A 17,788-nucleotide genomic window follows, 5' to 3' on the forward strand; every position below is an offset into this window, starting at 1 on the left:
TGTGGGCACTGTCTCAATGAGCAGGCTTCTGGAACCTTTTCTTCTTCTTCTCTCAATCTGTCATCTTTGCTTATTTTGCTAAAGCATGAGGGATGCTTAAAGGAGCTATAGTTTTGACAGTTATGATCTTTTTGTTACTATAAGATAAAAGGAATGCAATATGAAATACTCTCTGCAACCTCCAAATGTGTCTGCCCTTGACTTTTTTCAGCCTTCTCCAGAATAGCCCAGAGCCGGAATCAAATTTAGTGTAGAAGTAGAGTTACTAGACACCAGGATTTCAGCTATATTGTAAGCCTAGACAAGAAAAGAGGGCAATACACCCATCTCTTCTAATGTTTTCTGTACCTGTACATTCCTGTTGGTCCCCTCTGGTCCCTCATCACTTCCAGGATCCCCCAAAGCATCCAAGATTCTGTTTGTTCTGGTGACCAAGAAGTGAGTATGGGACTTGGGGGGGACTATCTGTGCTGAGGAATATCTATCTATCCCAGGCCATTACAAAGGAAGGGTTGGCCTTTCTTCAGGGGCACAGGTCTATTTATTTTGTGATCAGAAAATGACAATGGTCTTAAGAGCCAGCTCAGAAGGGTACTTGCTGCTGCTGCAGAAGACAGGAGATGGGTAGTGCACAACCACCTGTAGCTCCAGCTCCAGAGATCCAACGCCACCTTCTGGCCTTCATGGACACTGCACTCTCTCTTTCATACACACACACACACACACACACTCATGCATGCATGTCCACACACACACACATACACATTAAAAACACACCCTCAAAAAATGACTACACCCATATGCTCAGAAGCAGGAACCTGACTGAGTGATGTCTCTAGTCTTTGGGATCTGTGTCTAGGACTGAACACCCACCCTTGGATTTCCACTCAAATAGCTTCACCTCCACACTGGCTATCAGCTCATCAGAGGACTGGCAGTCAGGAGCTTATGGGGAAGGGTCCCCATACCTCTATGGACCTGAACAATTTTCTGATGGTCAGCAGTAGGAATGCCCCAGTCAAGAAGGAAAGATACCATGCTTCCTAGAGTTGTGGGGTTCCTTCCTAGTCTCTTTTTCTTTTTCTTTTTCTTCATCTTCCCCTTCCTTCCTTCCTTCCTTCCTTCCTTCCTTCCTTCCTTCCTTCCTTCCTTCCTTCCTTCCTTCCTTCCTTCTTTCCTTTCTTCCTTCCTTCTTTTCTTTTTTTCTTGCTTCCTTTCATTCTTTCTTTCTTGAGATAGTGTCTTAAATTGTGTTGACAAGCTAGCCTCAGAGTCATAGAAATCTGCCTCCCTCTGCCTCTTGAATTAAAGTTGTTCACATGTGGTAACCCTCATTTTTGGAGGGATTGGAATTACAGATGGCTATGAGCCTCAATGAGGATGCTGAGAACCAAATATGAGTCCTCCAGAAAAGCTGCCAGTGTTCTTAACTGCTGGCTGTTTCTCCAGCCTACTTGCCCACTTTCTTTTTAAGTCAAAAGATGATCTTAGAATAGTTTGGCTCTATGGTAAAATAAACAGGGAGTGTAGAGAATTGCTAAATACCTCTTCTATAAACTTCCCCCATTATTAACATTTTGGGTTAGTATGACACATTTGTTATAACTAAGGAACCAATATATAATATAATATATATTTAATTAATAGTTACATTTATTTACTCTCTCTCTTTGTGTGTGTGTGTGTGTGTGTGTGTGTGTGTGTGTGTGTGTGTGTGTGTGTGTAGGTCAGAGGAGAACTTGTGGGAGTCCATTCTCTCCTTCCACTGTGTGACTTCTGGGGATTGAATTCAGGTCTCCAGGATTGTTGGGAAGCACCTTTACCCATTAAGCCCTCTCACCAGCCCCACTATATATTTTTTATTTTTGTTTGCTATGTACCTTAATGGGTCATGGTTAGTGTACATATTTATGAGATCCAGGTGGCATTTCAGTGTACACATACTTTGGACAATAGTTATATCAGGGTGACTGGCTTTTCTGTCATCTCAGACAGATATCATTGATGTTAGGGACATTTGAGTATTCTCTGTTAGCTGTTTGGTGCCATGTCTCTAACTGAAGTTGGTGGTTTACTCCACAATGTACTCATTTGCATTGTAGAATACATTCTCAGGGCTTTGAACTATACAGGGGGCCACATATTTTAACTACAATGTAAATAGTTTTGCTGCCCTGAAAGTTTGTGTGCTCACTCTTCCATCTCTCCCTCAGTCCCTGAATGTCTGATAGCCACTGGTTATCTTTGTTTTGTGTAGATTGGTGATTCAATTTTTTTCTATTTTAGGCAAGGTCTCTATATCTCAGGCTGGTTTTGAACTCAACATCTTCAACCACTTAATCTCCCAAACTATCATGGGATTTAAGATTGCCTTTTTTTCATGTAGAAATATGCATTTAATCTATCTCCATATATTTTCATAGCTCAGTAGCTCACTTCTTTTCACTATCGAATGATGTTCCACTGTATGAACTTACCACAGTATGTCCATTCACCCCACTACAGAATATCTTGGCTGCTTCTAGGATTTGGCAATAGTGTTAAAGATGATTCCATTATGTAGACGTTCTACCCTAAGCATTTGTGAACACCTTCTTGTATGGGCATAAATCTCAACTTCTTTATAAGCACCAAGGAACATGGAAGCTTGCTTGTATTGTGAGGCTATATTTAGCTCTGTACGAAACTGCCAAACTGTCTTCTAAAGTAGCTGTACCATTTTGTATTCTCATCAGCAATGAGTAAGAAACCCTGTGGCTTCTCATCCTTGCCAGCCGTTGGTGTTATCACTGTGTTGGATTTTAGCCACTGCAAGGAATGAAGTTCTCTAATGACATGGGGTGTGGAACTTCTTTTACTTAGAATCTATCTCTTCTTTTCCCTCCTATCCTTCCCACCTTTTGTTTTCTTCCCCTCCCCCCTCCCTCCCTCTCTCCCTTCTGTAAGCTTTGATGTACTTAGTGGTTACATTGAAACAGAAAGAAATAAAACTGGTGACATCGATGGGAAGGCTATATTCTGTTTAATTCCATATACTCCCAAAATCGTCATTTACTGTACAAAAAGTATGAAGACTATCAACAAGCCTGAGTAGGGCGGCATGCACTTGTAATCCCAGCATTTGGGAGGCTAAAGTAGGAGGACTGTGAGTTCAAGTCAGCCTGGGTGACATAGGGAGACCACATCTCAAGACAACCATGGTAAGGAAAAGAACGGGGTGTTCTGCATTTTTCTAAGTGTGGTTTGCTTCTTGAGCCTGCCTCACTTTGGACTGGCTGTATTTTGAGTGCTCAGTAACCATGCCTGGCTAATGCTTACCCAACCAGATAGTATAGACCTGTGTGACCGCACAGCATCAGTGACTGTCATGTAGAATCTGTGAGTGGCAGCAGCTTGTAAGAAGCACAGGTGAGCAGAGGAGGCCACTGTGTTTTCCGGCTCTTCTGCACCCCTGCTCAGGGAAGGCTGCTGTGGAACCACCTGCTGGATATATCCATGCTATGACAGGAGAAGTACTCCTGCTCCTGGGGTGACAGCCTGTTAGAAAGAATCACACATTTCCAGGCCCTTTACCTGTGTCTGTTGACATGTCATCTTATTGGATCCTGAGCTGACATGGGGGTTACATCCCCCTGCAGTAGCATGGTGGGGGGAGCAAGACATAACCACTTTGTGCTTTCTTGTTAGGAATAAGAGACAGGGGTCAGGCAGGGCAGAGAGATATTGGGTAAAATGATGCTCAGGCTGAGCCTACCTAGGCCTGGCTCTCAGTGAACAGACGAGTGCATCCTGTGTGTGTGTGTGTGTGTGTGTGTGTGTGTGTGTGTGTGTGTTGTACAGATGTTCTGGCTGCTTCCTGGACTATTGTTCTTTAGTCTCAGACACCCTTACCTCCTGCTCTATCAGCTGAGCTGAGGCCCCAGCATGGCTCCAGCCCCTCCACCCCCGCCCCAAACACACACTATCCCTCTCCTTTTTCCTGCAGGCCTGTTTTGACTATGAATTAATTGTAGGTTGGGAAACTCACAAGCCATAATCAAAACCAATAAACATCAAAAGGCCGGGGGGGGGGGACCAGGCCACCTGGGAGTGCAGGGGACTTAGTGGGGCCTCTTGGTGGCTGTTTAGTGAGGTGGTGGGGGCTTTCTATGTATTTTCAAAGATGACATCAAGTATTTCAGATGGTCACTCAGAAGCTCCATCATGTAAACAAACTTTTGGAAATCTGGGGGAAAGGCAATGGGTTTCCAAATCCACTATTTTTATCTTTTACCAGCAAGCAGGAGCTGGGCAGAACATAGAATAAAATGTGGACTTTCTCAGTAAGGGTTAATAATCAATGTAGATCGCCTAACAAAGGCAAGGCTGCTGTATTATACTGGGAAAGTTTTTTTTTTTTTTTTTTTCTTAACTGTCAGTGAAGCAGTACTAATTATTACTCCAGTGTAAATGAGGTCATTTCCTATTAAGAGAACAAAATGCTCAGGCTCGCCTTGCCAATTCATACCAACTATTTTTCACACATACTCAGCTTTTTAGATTTTTTTAAAAGTTTTGATAAAATCCATTCATTTGTATTAGAAAAGTGTAAACCGCCGCAATAATAGTTACCCATGATTACCCCAGATGAGCTTTTGTAATATGTGGGATGTTTGAATACCATGTGTTAGCCATGCAACAATTAGACAGTTGAATGGATCTTTAAAACAATCAGATACTTTTATCTCACTGCTTAAAAAAAAAAAAAGAAACACAAAAAAACCATTCCTTGGATGTGTACCGTTAAACTGTAAATTCTGGGGAACACGCCACTTGTGTCACGAGGAGAACTTTCGGGTGTGTGTTGATCAAGGACAAAAAGACATCCAAATATCTTATCTGCATGTTTTCATTTTTTTATGCAAAAAGATTTAAGGAATATTGTAGCAAACAAAGGGTAATTGTTTTAGCCCAGATGTTGCTTTTGCACAACAAGCAGGTTACAATGTTCCCACAGAGCTGATGAGCCCAATCAGGGAAATGATTAAAAATTGATTTTGTCCCTGTAATTACAGTATGTAAACTACTTAGCTTGGATTGCAAAGGAAGTGATTTTCTAATTACGTATATACTCTGGTGTCTAATGATTGGTTTTTTGAAGTAATGAAGAGAGAGCACTAACGACTCCTTGGTGCTCTGTTGTTAAAGAAAGACCATCTTTAGAGTAAGCAGCAGCAGACAAAGAGTTTAAATTGAATTTTCAACACTGTTAACGTGCACATGGGTTTGTTTATTAAAGAGACAGGGGCACAATTTGATTGGCTCCAAGCAGCTTGGCTTTTCTTCATGCTAGAGCATGTGAAAACACATGTACTGGCAGGCAGGCGTGTGGCAAGAGGTCCTGTCACTCACCTCTGAGAGTCCCAGTGCCTGGGCCTATGACATAGGGTCTCAGGTTGCTGGAAAGTTCTGATGTCTGTGTGTCCTGAAAGTTTTAGATTGAACAGGTATCAGATGGCATCTCTGCCAGTTACCTTTGTTTTAAAATGAGAGTGGAGGATGTCTAGGGAATATCTTTTTTCAACTGCCTTATAAGTGGCTGGTCTCTAGTATGTGGGTGAACTCCATGTTTATAGGCCTGACTACACAAGGACAGCTGTGGGACCCTAGAGTGGACTCCTGGACTTTTAGATGGGACTCCTGGACTTTTAAATGGTTGCATTGAAGTTCTACAGTAATCTCCTCCATCGAGACACCATGGCTATTGAATGATAGCTCCTTTGGGCAGGGAAGCAGTTAGAATACAGAGGGTGATTATTTTTTCTAGGTTCATGCTGTGGAAAGAGGATGGTAGCTTCATGATGAACCTGCTGTGAGAGCCTCCAGGGCCCCATCTTCACCAGGTTCAGGTATGCACTCTTAATTGTGGTTTCTTCTTCATGGGCTGACATGGTACCTGATGTCATACAAGGCAAGTTTTGTTATTATCCAGGGAGTGTAAGGGCAGAAGAACAGAGATGAGCACTTCATATGTGTGTGTGCAGTTCATGTGTATCTTGGTGTATGGTCTGTTCACATGCTTGTGGAGGCCATGGGGTCAACATCAGTTATCACTCCTTAGGCATCCCCCATGTTGTTGTCTTTGAGGTAGGATATCTCATCGGCCTGCAACTCTCTAAGGAGTTTAGGTGGACTGGCCAGTGGCCTTGGGCATCTCCATTGCTGCCTCTCCAGCTCTGAGATTGCAGTTGTGTTCTGCTCTGCCTCTTCATCCTCCTTCCCTGCCTCCCCCTTTTCCTCTTCCTCTTCCTCCTCTTCTCTTTTCTTCCTCCTCCTCCTTCTCCTTCTTTTGTTGTGGGTTCTGGGGATCAAACTCAGATTCTCATTCTTTCAAGGCAAACACTCTATCAATGAAACTATCCCCAGCCCTGAAGAGAGAGTGTGTTGTTCAGTTTCCAGGTCAGGGGGTGGAGGAAGGGGCACCTGTGTGCAGGACCCTTGGCCACAGTCTCTGTGAGCCAGGCATGGCAGGTGAGACCAGGTTAAGGCTGACCTCGAGTAACTGAAGCAGGCTCGGACATGGTGGGGATTTATGCCTAGTCTGATTCCCACCTCTGCATGATTGGAGTAGGGACAGTGACCTGAGCATGGGAGCCTGATGGAGGAGGCAGGTGGAGGACTGCTTGCTGTGGGGCAGGAACTTCGAGTCAATCATTCCCCATCTCCAGTAACTTATTACTCATGGGTCGAGCTTTCCCCAGGTCAACAGAGTCCCCATGTGTCACACATGGGCACCATACAGCTCACGTCTCTGAGTTCTAGAAGGCTTGGCTAAGAGCTGGTCCTCAGTAGGCTGGGCCAGGAAAAGCCTGGATGTCCCTGGGTTTAGCCCATTCCCAATCCTATGGCTTTTCTCCCTTGCTACAGTTTCCTTACTCACGTGTACAATGGCAGCAAGATCCTACAGGGCTCATGACACTTCCCCACCCTGGCCTCGTTCCCCGCTCGTCCAGGGCAGAGTCAGTCATTGCTTCAGACCTGTCAATAGCTCAGGACAAAACCAAGCTTCTTCCTGTGGCTGTCAAGATGTGTGGATAACATCTAGCCACCATCTCCCATTTTCCCACCCACAATCCATGTCTAGTCACACAAGTGCCTCACTGTTCCTTGACATGTCCTTTGACCCTAGGCCCCTCATACTTGCTCTTTGCCCTTCAGGTAAAGGCCTCCTCCACATTTCCACAAGACTCCTTCCCTTGCTTGGTTCTGATACCACTTACCTGTTAGTTCCTTAGAGAAACCTCTGAAGGGCTTATCAAAGATCATCTCTGTGAGTGCCCTTTGCTTTGGACTTCACTTCCTTTTGGCAACATTATATTTTACATTTTTTTTAAAAAATATAAACTTGGATCTACTGTGAAGACAGGCTCTGCACAGGCGGACACACTCTTCAGTACTGTTTGCCCACAGTATAGACACTTGCCAGACACGCAGGAGGCTCTTGTCTGAGATGGTAGAGTGGGTGGCTGTTGCTCTAGGCCTATCTTTCTGACAGCTTCTTTACTCAGCCCTGGCCTTTTAGAAGCACTTTTATGATTGATTTTTGAGGCTGGTCTGGAATTTGCCATCTTCCTGCCTCAGATTCTGAGTGCCGGGATTCCAGGCCATACCTGGCTTCCTGTTGGGATCTTTCAGGGACAATTATCATTCAGAGCCCTGTTTGTTCTCTCTGCCCAGAATTGTCTAAAACAAACAAACAAACAAACAAACAGCCCAGCTTCTCAGTGTTTAAGGTGGAAATCAAGTCTACTGTGAGTTTGTTCAGTTATGGCAGACTCTTTATTCTTAATGGAACATGAAAGTTTTGAATGCTGGGCCCCACAAAGGTCTGGGTGCCTGGGCAGGCCTTTGATATGCTCTGGGGAAGGCACTCTGCTTGTGGGGGGATAGAACCTGCATCTCAGTAGCACATGCTTAGGGAGTTCCTTTGGTTTTGAAGCCACAGAAAGCATTGGTGATCTGGAGACAGGATCTTGGGCACATAGATATAGCCCCTCTTGAGTCCATCAATCACACCCTCCTATGGGTTCAAGGCCACAGATATCCATCTGGCTCTCTAAATCCTTCCTTCCCACTTCAGGAGGCCAGTGAAAGTTTCTCTGCTTTCACTCTGTACTGGCCTACCCTGGGAGAACTGCCCCCTTCAGGAGCCAATTGGCCTCCCACTTTTGGTGGGCAGAGGTGCCAGGACAGGGTTTGCTGGTGGGCACATTCAGCAGTACCTGGCAGTGTGCAGGCTAGACATACCTGTGGGCAGAATTCCCAGAAACTGGATGCATAGGTCCGTGGTTTGAAACCACAGCGACCTGGACCATCTCCCACCTCTTTTTACTGCTGAGTCCCCCATGCTGTCTTGTCGGGCCCACTCATGCTTCCATGGCTCTCTTGCAGAGCTCCATGGCTTTTATTCTCCTCTCCTTCCTCTAGGAGCCAGTGCTTCAGGTTGTAGAAAGTACCCTGTGCTCCTGGGCTCACCCAAGCCACCCAGGAAGTGGTAGTTAGGACGTACCCCATATCTATAGATTTAGATCCTCACTATGCAGCCGAGGTTGGCCCCCAACTTTCAGTCCTCCTTGGACTCTTCAGTCCTGGTACTACAGGCTTGTGCCTTCCAGGCCCATAGGCTAGTCTCTATTTTCCTAAATTTGCAGCCATCAGCTTCACATACCCGCATATGCAGCTGCCTTTACTGAGTCCATCACTCTATCTGCTTCAAGGGCATCCCTGCCTCTACAGTTCTGGGGTCACCATACTCTGTTTCTATGTTCTCACCTGTGACAATCCTTGGTTGGCTACCTGTACAGCAACTCTTCATACCATGAGCCATTTCTGTGTCCCATGGAAGACTTGCTTGTCCCCTCTCTGTCCTTGGTTGTCTAGTATAAGTTATGGAGCATAATGGTTGGTCAGAAGGGGTATAGCTCTCTAAAACTTGCTCACACTCAGGTCCCTGTGGCAGAGGAAGGCTGTGTGTATACTTTATCCCTGACCATATCTGTCTCCCCTGTAGTGCAGGTGGGGTTTGGGGCACTGAAATACACCTGTGTCAGTAATTTGTTTTGGGTGGGGCAGCTGCTATGCACCTCAGCCTCTTCGATCGTACCCTACTGCCTATTGTCTCTGCAGCCTGCCACCTCCTCTATTTTGGTGGAAGCTGCACCAAATAGGGCTTGTGGGCAGTGTCTTCCCAAGTGGCAGGCTTCCCAGGTGTCTCCTCAGCAGTAGGGGAGGCAGGGCCCAGAGGAAGCCACATGTCTGGGACAGCCTCAGGTCATACCTCAGACTAGCTCTCAATGTGTGTTACTCACCTGCACCCAAATAGCAGTTTCTTCCCTTGAGGCAGACGGAAGTACTATGCTGGCATTTTCTTTTCTTCCTACCTGGGTCCAGAGGGCATCCCTGGTCTGCTGCTATCACCTTTCCCAACCTGCAATGATTCTAACGACCTCAGACACCTGGAGCTCCTCCTACTTAGGCAGACGCAGAAAGACAGGAATGGGGCTAACTCAATTTCTTGTCCTGTGCCTTCAGCATTGTCTTACTTGGCAGCTGCCCCCTGGCATGTCGGCTACCCACCTTTGGACAAACTCCAGATCAGTCCCGGGAGGCAACATAGCCCCAAAGCTGTGCTGGGCCTTTTCTTAACTGATGATGCAGAACCTGGAGCTTTGCTCCCATCACCTCCCCTCGTAGATTGAGAGAGACAGGGCTGTTCTGATCAATGGCTCAGTGCCTGAGGACAAGCTGGTGTGGGACTTCCCTGAGAAGTCTCCCTCCCTGTGTTCTCCTGTCATCAGAATTTACAAAGCTTCTAAGTGAACAGTCCCCAGAGAACAGCCCTAGAATTTTGCAAGTCATGAGCTTGGATATAAACTCTCAGTCTGCACACCACTCCAACCACCCCTCCCCAACATAGGGAATACCCAGAGCAAGGCAGAGGGATCTGTAGAGCCTATGTGGCTCAGAACCTTTCAGTTCGAAGCTACCTAAGGACCACACAAACTGCAATGTGAACAGCTCGCTTGTGTGTGTGTGTGTGTGTGTGTGTGTGTGTATGTGTGTGTGTGATGCATAGATGCACAAGTGTGCACATGGAAGCTAGAGGTCAGTAAGTCATCCACCTTGTTTATTGACACAGAGTCTCTTACTGGGAGCCAAGGCTCACTGTGCTAGGCTAGTTGAGTCCCAGGAATCCTCTTGTCTATGCCTCCCTAGCACTAGGATTATACTATGGCACGGCATCTTGACTTTAACATAGGTGCTGGGACATGAACTCAGGTCTTAGGTTTGTGGAACAAGTACTTTAACAACTGAGCCATCTCCTGCTGTGGGATGGTCTGTATGTCAAATTGCTCTGATTGGTCAATAAATAAAACACTGATTGGCCAGTGGCTAGACAGGAAGTATAGGCGGGACTAACAGAGAGGAAAAAAATATAAACAGGAAAGCAGAAGGAGTCACTGCCAGCCTCTACCATGACAAACAACATGTAAAGACACTGGTAAGCCACGAGCCATGTGTCAAGGTATAGATTTATGGAAATGGATAAATTTAAACTATAAAAACAGTTAACAAAAAGCCTGCCACAGCTATACAATTTATAAACAATATAAGTCTCTGTGTTTACTTGGTTGGGTCTGAGCGGCTGTGGGACTGGCGGGTGACAGAGATTTGTCCTGACTGTGGACAAGGCAAAAAAACTCTAGCTACAATCTTCCCAGTACCTGAATGCTGGTTTTTCAATGGTTAGATCTTAATGCTTAGTGACACAGAAGAAGAAAGAAAACATGAAAGAATAGGGGGAGGCTATGCCTTGTTCTAGATAGCTCAAACTGAAAGCATTGTCTCAAGACAAGCAGATAAAAACTTATGTACAGAAGCTGGTCATAGTGGTAATGTCTCTAATCCTAACACTCGGGAAACTGAGACAGCAGGGCTGTGAGTTGGATGAAAGTCTAGATTTTTGTCCTGGCTTGCATTCTTTTTTAAAATTATTTGTTTTTACTTTATGTGCATTGGTGTTTTGCCATGGGTGCCAGGTCTCCTGGAACTAGAGTTACAGACAGTTGTGAGCCTCCATGTGGGTGCTGGGAATTGAACCTAGGTCCTCTGGAAGAGCAGTCAGTGCTCTTAACCACTGAGCCATCTCTATTGCTGTGATAAAACACTGTCTGAAAGCAACTCAGAAGGAGAAAGTTTATTTCTTTTTACAGATTACAATCCTGAAGGGAAACAAGGGGAGGAACCTGGAGGCAGGAATTGTAGCAGAAACAATGGAGGAATGCTGGTTTTTTTTTTTTGTTGTTGTTGTTCTTTTTTTGGTTTTTCGAGACAGGGTTTCTCTGTGTAGCTTTGCGCCTTTCCTGGAACTTGCTTTGGAGACCAGGCTGGCCTCGAACTCACAGAGATCCGCCTGCCTCTGCCTCCCGAGTGCTGGGATTAAAGGCGTGCGCCACCACCGCCCGGCAGGAATGCTGATTTTTGGTTTCCCCAGCCTGCTTTTTAATAAATACAACCCAGGACCATCTGCCCAGGGATGGCACCATTCACAGTGAGCTAGGCCCTTCTACATCTATTATTATTAGTAGTATTTTTGTTTTTTGAGACAGGGTTTCTTTGGATAGCCTTGGTTATTCTGGAACTAGCTCTGTAGACTAGGTTAGTATTGAACTCACAGAGATACACCTGCTTCTGCTTCCCGAGTTGGGATTAAAGGCATGCACCAGCATGCCTGGCCTCTACATCAATCATTAATCAAGAAAATGCTCCCACACACTTGCCTAGAGGTCAATATAATGAAAGCATTATTTCAACTGAGGTTCCTTCTTCCCAGATAACCCAAACTTGTGTCAAGTTGAGAAAAAAAACTAACTGGGACAGATACCCAGGGACTTTTAGGCTCGTTTGTGATATACAGGGAGACCCTGTTTTAAAAAACAAAACAAATCAAGTGCTTTCTCCCACAAAAAAGACAACTTGCCCACAATAGTAGTTTCCTCACTGGTCATTAATCCTGAACAGAAGAAATGCTTTCAGTGTGTGATTGTGAATACTTTCCAGTGGCCAGAAGTCAGTCTGGGGTGTGGAAGGGGTATTTGCTTGCAACACTCCAAATAGCTGACCTCTTGGGCCAAAGCTGCCACTTTTGGTTTTCTACATCTATCTGTGATCTTTGTTTGCAGATCAGTACCCTCAAAACCATGGGGAGATTCTTCTTTAACTGAATGTGCAACACATCCTATCAGGAGAGGACTTTTCCTTGCCCCATATGATGCCTTTCATGAGATGGTAGTGTATAACAGAGGAGAGTGGGCTGGTGATCACAGATTGCCTTGAGCACCCAGCCAGTGGCTGTGGAGCCACTGTGGATGAGTATCCTAGCTGGCTAGCTGGGCCACATCTCACAAACCGAGCACTCAGGCAGGTGACATTGTTTGGGTGGGCTGCATGCATTTGTGACACAGAGTGAGAAAGTTAGTAAGCTAACTGGGCCACTGTTCTGGACTTGATTCAGCAGAGATGACTGATGCCAAACATGGCATCCGTAAGTTGCACTCGGGCATAGACCTCTGAAAGACTCACCAAATACCCCCTCAGTCACTGAGCAGACTTGCCCACTTGAAATCTGGGGTAGAATTTTAGTCTCTTGTAGGGAACACCATAAACCAGAGTGAGGAGAACCCCTAAGCTCCCTGCTTTCAGCATGCCAAGGAGGAGTGAGGGGAGAGCCTTCTCTGCTCTATTTCTTCTCCTGGCCTATCTGGAGAGATGGCTTGGAAGCTCCGCCTCCTCCTCTTCTGCAGGTGGCGTTTCCCCCACTGAAAACAAGCTGAGCAAATTTGACTCATCACAGCAAAGGTCACACAAGCTCCTGTTTGGCAAATCACTAGAAGAATTGGGGCAGTGGGGCTAGCAAATATTTTTTGGCTCTCCCAAAGCCCAGCAAGTTGCCCTTAGATGAGTGCTATTGGTGTATCTTCTAGAAGACTGTGTTGGTCATTTCAGATTTTTAACAGGTCTTATTTTTACAGTTCCTGAACACCACGGCTTTAAGAACACCTTTCATCCAGGACGGAACTCTTTGACTTTAAGACTTGCCTGGTAAGGACCACCATCACTTTGTAGTTTTGTAGTTTGTTGAAGTGGGGGAGTGTCTGTCTATGAGTCTGGGGAAATCCAGAACTGCCTTTTCTTGGGGGTAGGGACTTGTCACAGGTTTCCATGCTAAGACAGAATCCTTTCATGAACTCTCCTCTGTTCAGATGATTGGACTGTGAAAGGTGGCCTGGGGTTCAGGTCTTCTGGGTGGGATGAACACGTACTCAGCAGACATACCTACCCCTGAAACCCAAACAGCAACCAGCTAAGCAGAGCCTAGCAAGGGACAACTTCATTCACTGTTGAGTGGCATCTGAGCTGTGGCAGTTTGGGACTAGAGCTGGTGAGCTGGAGCTGCTGGAAGCCAGGCGACCCCATGAGTGAACCACCTGTTGTCACTTCCCTGACAGTGCCATGTGATTCAGTGCACTGGCCAAAAGTTGGGGGACATCTGTTCCAGAGCAGTGCCACATCTGCCATCTCAGCCCTAAGATTCCAAGCTCACAAGTGGAGTGTTTTTCCTACACAGAAGCCCTTGAAACTTGTATAGTATAGAAGAGCATCGTGGGACGTGATGCTTTCATTGGCCCCATTTAAGGTGGCCCAAGAATTTCTGTAAACTCACCTCAGATTTAATTAGTCCAGTCCACTTTCTTCTGGCCACGCATCTCCGAGGTCACTCTATAAACCAGGGGAAATTGATAGTGGGATTATGCACTCAGAAATTAATTTTATATTCTACTAAATATATGTATTTTTTTATTGTGACTTTATCTCATTGGGGAAAGTGCTTACTTCTGATTTTGTGGATATTACTGGCCGTGGATTACTTTTATTTTGGTTTTTACACAACAGTTATATTAGAAATTTGCTGTTTTATTCTTACCTTCTTAGTAAAAATCCTTTTATCACACAATGGGTAATTTATATCCATTACCAGGCCTTTCAATCCTTTTCAGCGGGCTGTCAGTGCCGTTGGCACAGTAATGATTAATGTGATCTAATAATAGTGTGCCATTATATTACCTTAGTAAAACATGTACCAACATCCTATTCGGATCTACCAAATTCATAGCTTCCTATAATATTTTTGTTGAAAGACAGGATTACTATTTTTCAAAGCTGATTTTTCCCCCTTTAACATATTTAATGAAATTCACAATTCTTTGCCTTAGTAATCCAGGGCATGTGATTGGACGTGACGGGCAAATTCCAGGTCTGTAGGCACTGTTGTGATTTGTCAGTTGAGAGTGTGACAGTCCCAGTGATCTGCTGGGAAGATTTGTTTGTTTTTGTCGGGTCTGGGTTGCTTTGCCTTGAAGAAGAAGAAAAAAAAATATAAATTGCCAGGTCTCTGGTCCCTTCTGACTTCAGTAAAAAAAGTATATTTTAGGTCAAAGACAGAAAAATATGTGATTTGGTTCCAAGTTGCTTTTATTTCCTGCCATTTGGTCCCCTCTTTTGTCACCTGCCTCATTCTGCTGGCAGACAGCAGAGGTGACAAAGCCAGAGGAGGTGTCATCAGAAAGATGCCCCAGGATGCTCCTCTCAAGCCCCATCTTCTCGTTTGCCAATGACAGACCTTGTTGGGTCTGACATGGGGCTCCTCAGACTTGGCACTTTTAGTATGTTAAGTTAGACACTTCTGCACTGTAGGAAGCTGTCCCAACAGTGGGATACTTCACAGCATCCCTGGTCTTGTCATGCCGTGAGCACAAGCCTTTTCCTCACAGGGACAATCAAGATAAATCCAGAAATCTCTACATATCCTTGGGGATTCAAACAGTCCCTATTGGAGCCCATTTATCTCATGTGATAGACACACAAGCAGATCCCTGTAGTACTAGGGTACTCTAGAGGGGACTCTGGAGCCTCAGGTACCTCTTATCCATTTTTGGCTCTGGGAGAGGGGACATGTGGATGGTGGACATAGACTGAAGTACAGTCCTCTCTTTTCGTTTTCCCTTCTCTGTCAGAGAACCAGGCCCCAGCAAGGGCTTGAGTCTTTAGCTTCTTCCACTCAAACCCCATTATAATCATGCTCGTGATTGATAACATTCAACCTTTTCAAAGGGCTTTAAAATTTGTGTCAACCAAGGATGACATTATTGTAGTGTCGGAGATCTCTCAAACAATTACACACTCAAATCGAAGTGGGAAGGGTTGTCCTTCTATCCCTGATGCCTTTGTGATGTGGTGTGAGCCGGCATCTCAGCCCACCCCCACCCCATCCCCATCCTCACCCCCACCCCATCCCCATCCTCACCCCCACCCCCACCCCATCCCCATCCTCACCCCCACCCCATCCCCATCCTCACCCCCACCCCCACCCCATCCCCATCCTCACCCCACTTCAACCCCCATCCCCATCCTCACCCCCACTCCCAGCCCATCCTCACCCCCACTTCCACCCCCATCCCCATCCTCACCCCCACTTCAACCCCCATCCCCATCCTCACCCCCACTCCCAGCCCCATCCTCACCCCCACTTCCACCCCCATCCCCATCCTCACCCCCACTTCCACCCCCATCCCCATCCTCACCCCCAGTCCCAGCCCTCCACAGAGCTTCAGCAGGAAAATAAATGAGAAGAAACAGGTTTTGCCTTTTGAACTAGTCAGCTTGAAAAGTAGCTTGAATATCAGGGCTGCTTGGGATTGGAGGTGGGAGCGATCAAGCTAGAGAGAGAGAGAGAGACCGAGAGAGAGAGACCAAGAGAGAGAAAGAGAGAGAGAGAGAGAGAGAGAGAGAGAGAGAGAGAGAGAGAGAGAGACCAAGAGAGAGAGAGAGACCAAGAGAGAGAGAGACCAAGAGAGAGAGAGACCAAGAGAGAGAGATCTTATTTTTGATTCAGAAAAAGAATTACTACTGCAACATTGACTCGAAATATGCAATCAACTGAAATCAGGAAAAGTATTTTGAATACAAAATTTATATTGAAATACTCAAATCTTGATACATGTGCACTCACATGCATGTATATATTTAAATTAAGGATAGAGAAGATGAGGAATAAAGCTTTTGTCATAAAAAATACTACTGCAATATTTACCCTCAGATGATTCTGCATCATTGGAGTGCATTTTTGTACCATTAACATTTTCCATATGAGACTTTCTTGCTTGTTTTAACAACAAATGAGCAAATGGAGCTAATTTACCTTTGTGTTAGGAAGCTTTCAAATGCATTGTGACATTTGGGGTAGGAAGCATCTTCACCTATTTCTGGTTTGTCTCCCATATGGAAGGGTAAGACTGGTGAGGGTATGGGTCATTTGTGTGTTGTTCAGTGTTATTTCCCTAGTTCTTGGAGTGGTACTTGATGAATAGAAGGTTCCTAATAGTAGAAAGTGGGTGGGTTGGGTAGATAGATACATCATGGATGAATAGTTAGGTGGATCAATGGATAGATGGATAGGATGTTTAGATGGATATTTGGAGTAGATGACTGGATAGGTGGGTTAGATAGATGTGTAGATGGATGGATGTGTAGGATAGATGGATGGGTGTGTGGATGTTAGGTAGACGAGTAGGCAGATGGATAGATGAACACGTGAATGGATAGATAGATGAGTGATTGGGTAGACGGATGCATGTGTGGTAAATATGTGGATAGGTGGGAATGAAAATGAATGAATAGAAGGATGGGTGGTTAGGTGGGTGGCTAGGTGGATGGATCAACGTGTAGGTAAATGGATGAATGTAAAAATAAGTAGGTAGATAAGAAAAAGGTTGGACAGAGGACAGATAGGTAGATGAATGGAATGGATGGATGGATACATGGGCAGATGAGTACATGGGTAGGTGGATGAATTGATTGATAGATGGGTAGATGGGTGAGTGGATGAGTGGATGGGTAAGTGAATCAGTGCATGGGACTTTGTTTCAAGTCTTAACATAAATTTCTGACAATAGTGAAATGCCACCTTTACCATCTCTTCACTCTTGGCCTCTTAAACATTTTTTTTAAAACTTCAAAATGGGCAATTAGAGCCAAGTTTTCTCATTGTCTTTTCTTTTTAGTTATTTTTTTTCCAAGTAGAGGAAAATGGACTATGTAAAGGAATCACTGTAAGTGGAAAGATTCTTTGTGGCTGGCCTGAAGGACATGTACTAGAGAGAATGACTGGATAGAGGGATGAATAGACAGATACATGGATCAATGTATGGGGAAGTAGATGAAGAGCTCAAGTAGGGGGGAGGTGACCTGTTTCAAAGAGTAGGTAGTTTACAAGGCTCAGAAGACTCTCTGTGCACATGCATGATGTCTATCTCCTGGCTATAAGTCTAACTGTATATTTTATATTTGTAGAGGCTCTTAGATCTCCTTCTAATTTATTGTTTCATTTCCTTGGATTGGTTCATGCTCAACAATGTAGGGTCAATCTATCTTCAGGATAGGCTGATAGTCCAGTTGGTATATTCACAAGACCAAGTGCAGTCAGTGTGATAAACATACTAGGACGTGTCATCCTGGTGATGGGGAGGGTCCAGGTCTCTCCATCACTGACCTTTAAATTATTGTACAGTGATCATCATTTCAGCATCAGGGAGAAAATAATAGAGAAGGGAGAGACATCCATTAGTTATCACACTGGCTCTGGAGTCCTAGCACAAACACATGAGTTTTGGAATGCTATTCCCTGGGTCAG

At 45.1% G+C, this 17,788-nt stretch overlaps 1 protein-coding gene across 10 annotated transcripts in view; it reads left to right on the top strand.

Moving 5' to 3' along the window:
• The window catches only part of Znf536 (zinc finger protein 536), a 460,757-nt gene that overhangs the window by 42,961 nt on the left and 400,008 nt on the right, over positions 1–17,788 (top strand). For 4 of the 10 annotated variants that reach the window (XM_028877735.2, XM_028877737.2, XM_028877734.2 and 1 more), the window contains exon 2: positions 13,071–13,140. The exons of 2 other annotated variants lie outside the window; for them this stretch is intronic. The gene's annotated coding sequence lies outside the window, so the exon portion shown is untranslated. Of the gene's footprint in view, positions 1–4,145; positions 5,889–12,221; positions 13,141–17,788 lie in introns of those variants that run through there. 4 more of the 10 variants (XM_037199322.1, XM_037199341.1, XM_037199337.1 and 1 more) reach the window with 2 other exon arrangements.

The sequence above is a fragment of the Peromyscus leucopus genome, chromosome 1 (genome assembly GCF_004664715.2).
Source record: "Peromyscus leucopus breed LL Stock chromosome 1, UCI_PerLeu_2.1, whole genome shotgun sequence".
Lineage (NCBI taxonomy): Eukaryota > Metazoa > Chordata > Mammalia > Rodentia > Cricetidae > Peromyscus > Peromyscus leucopus.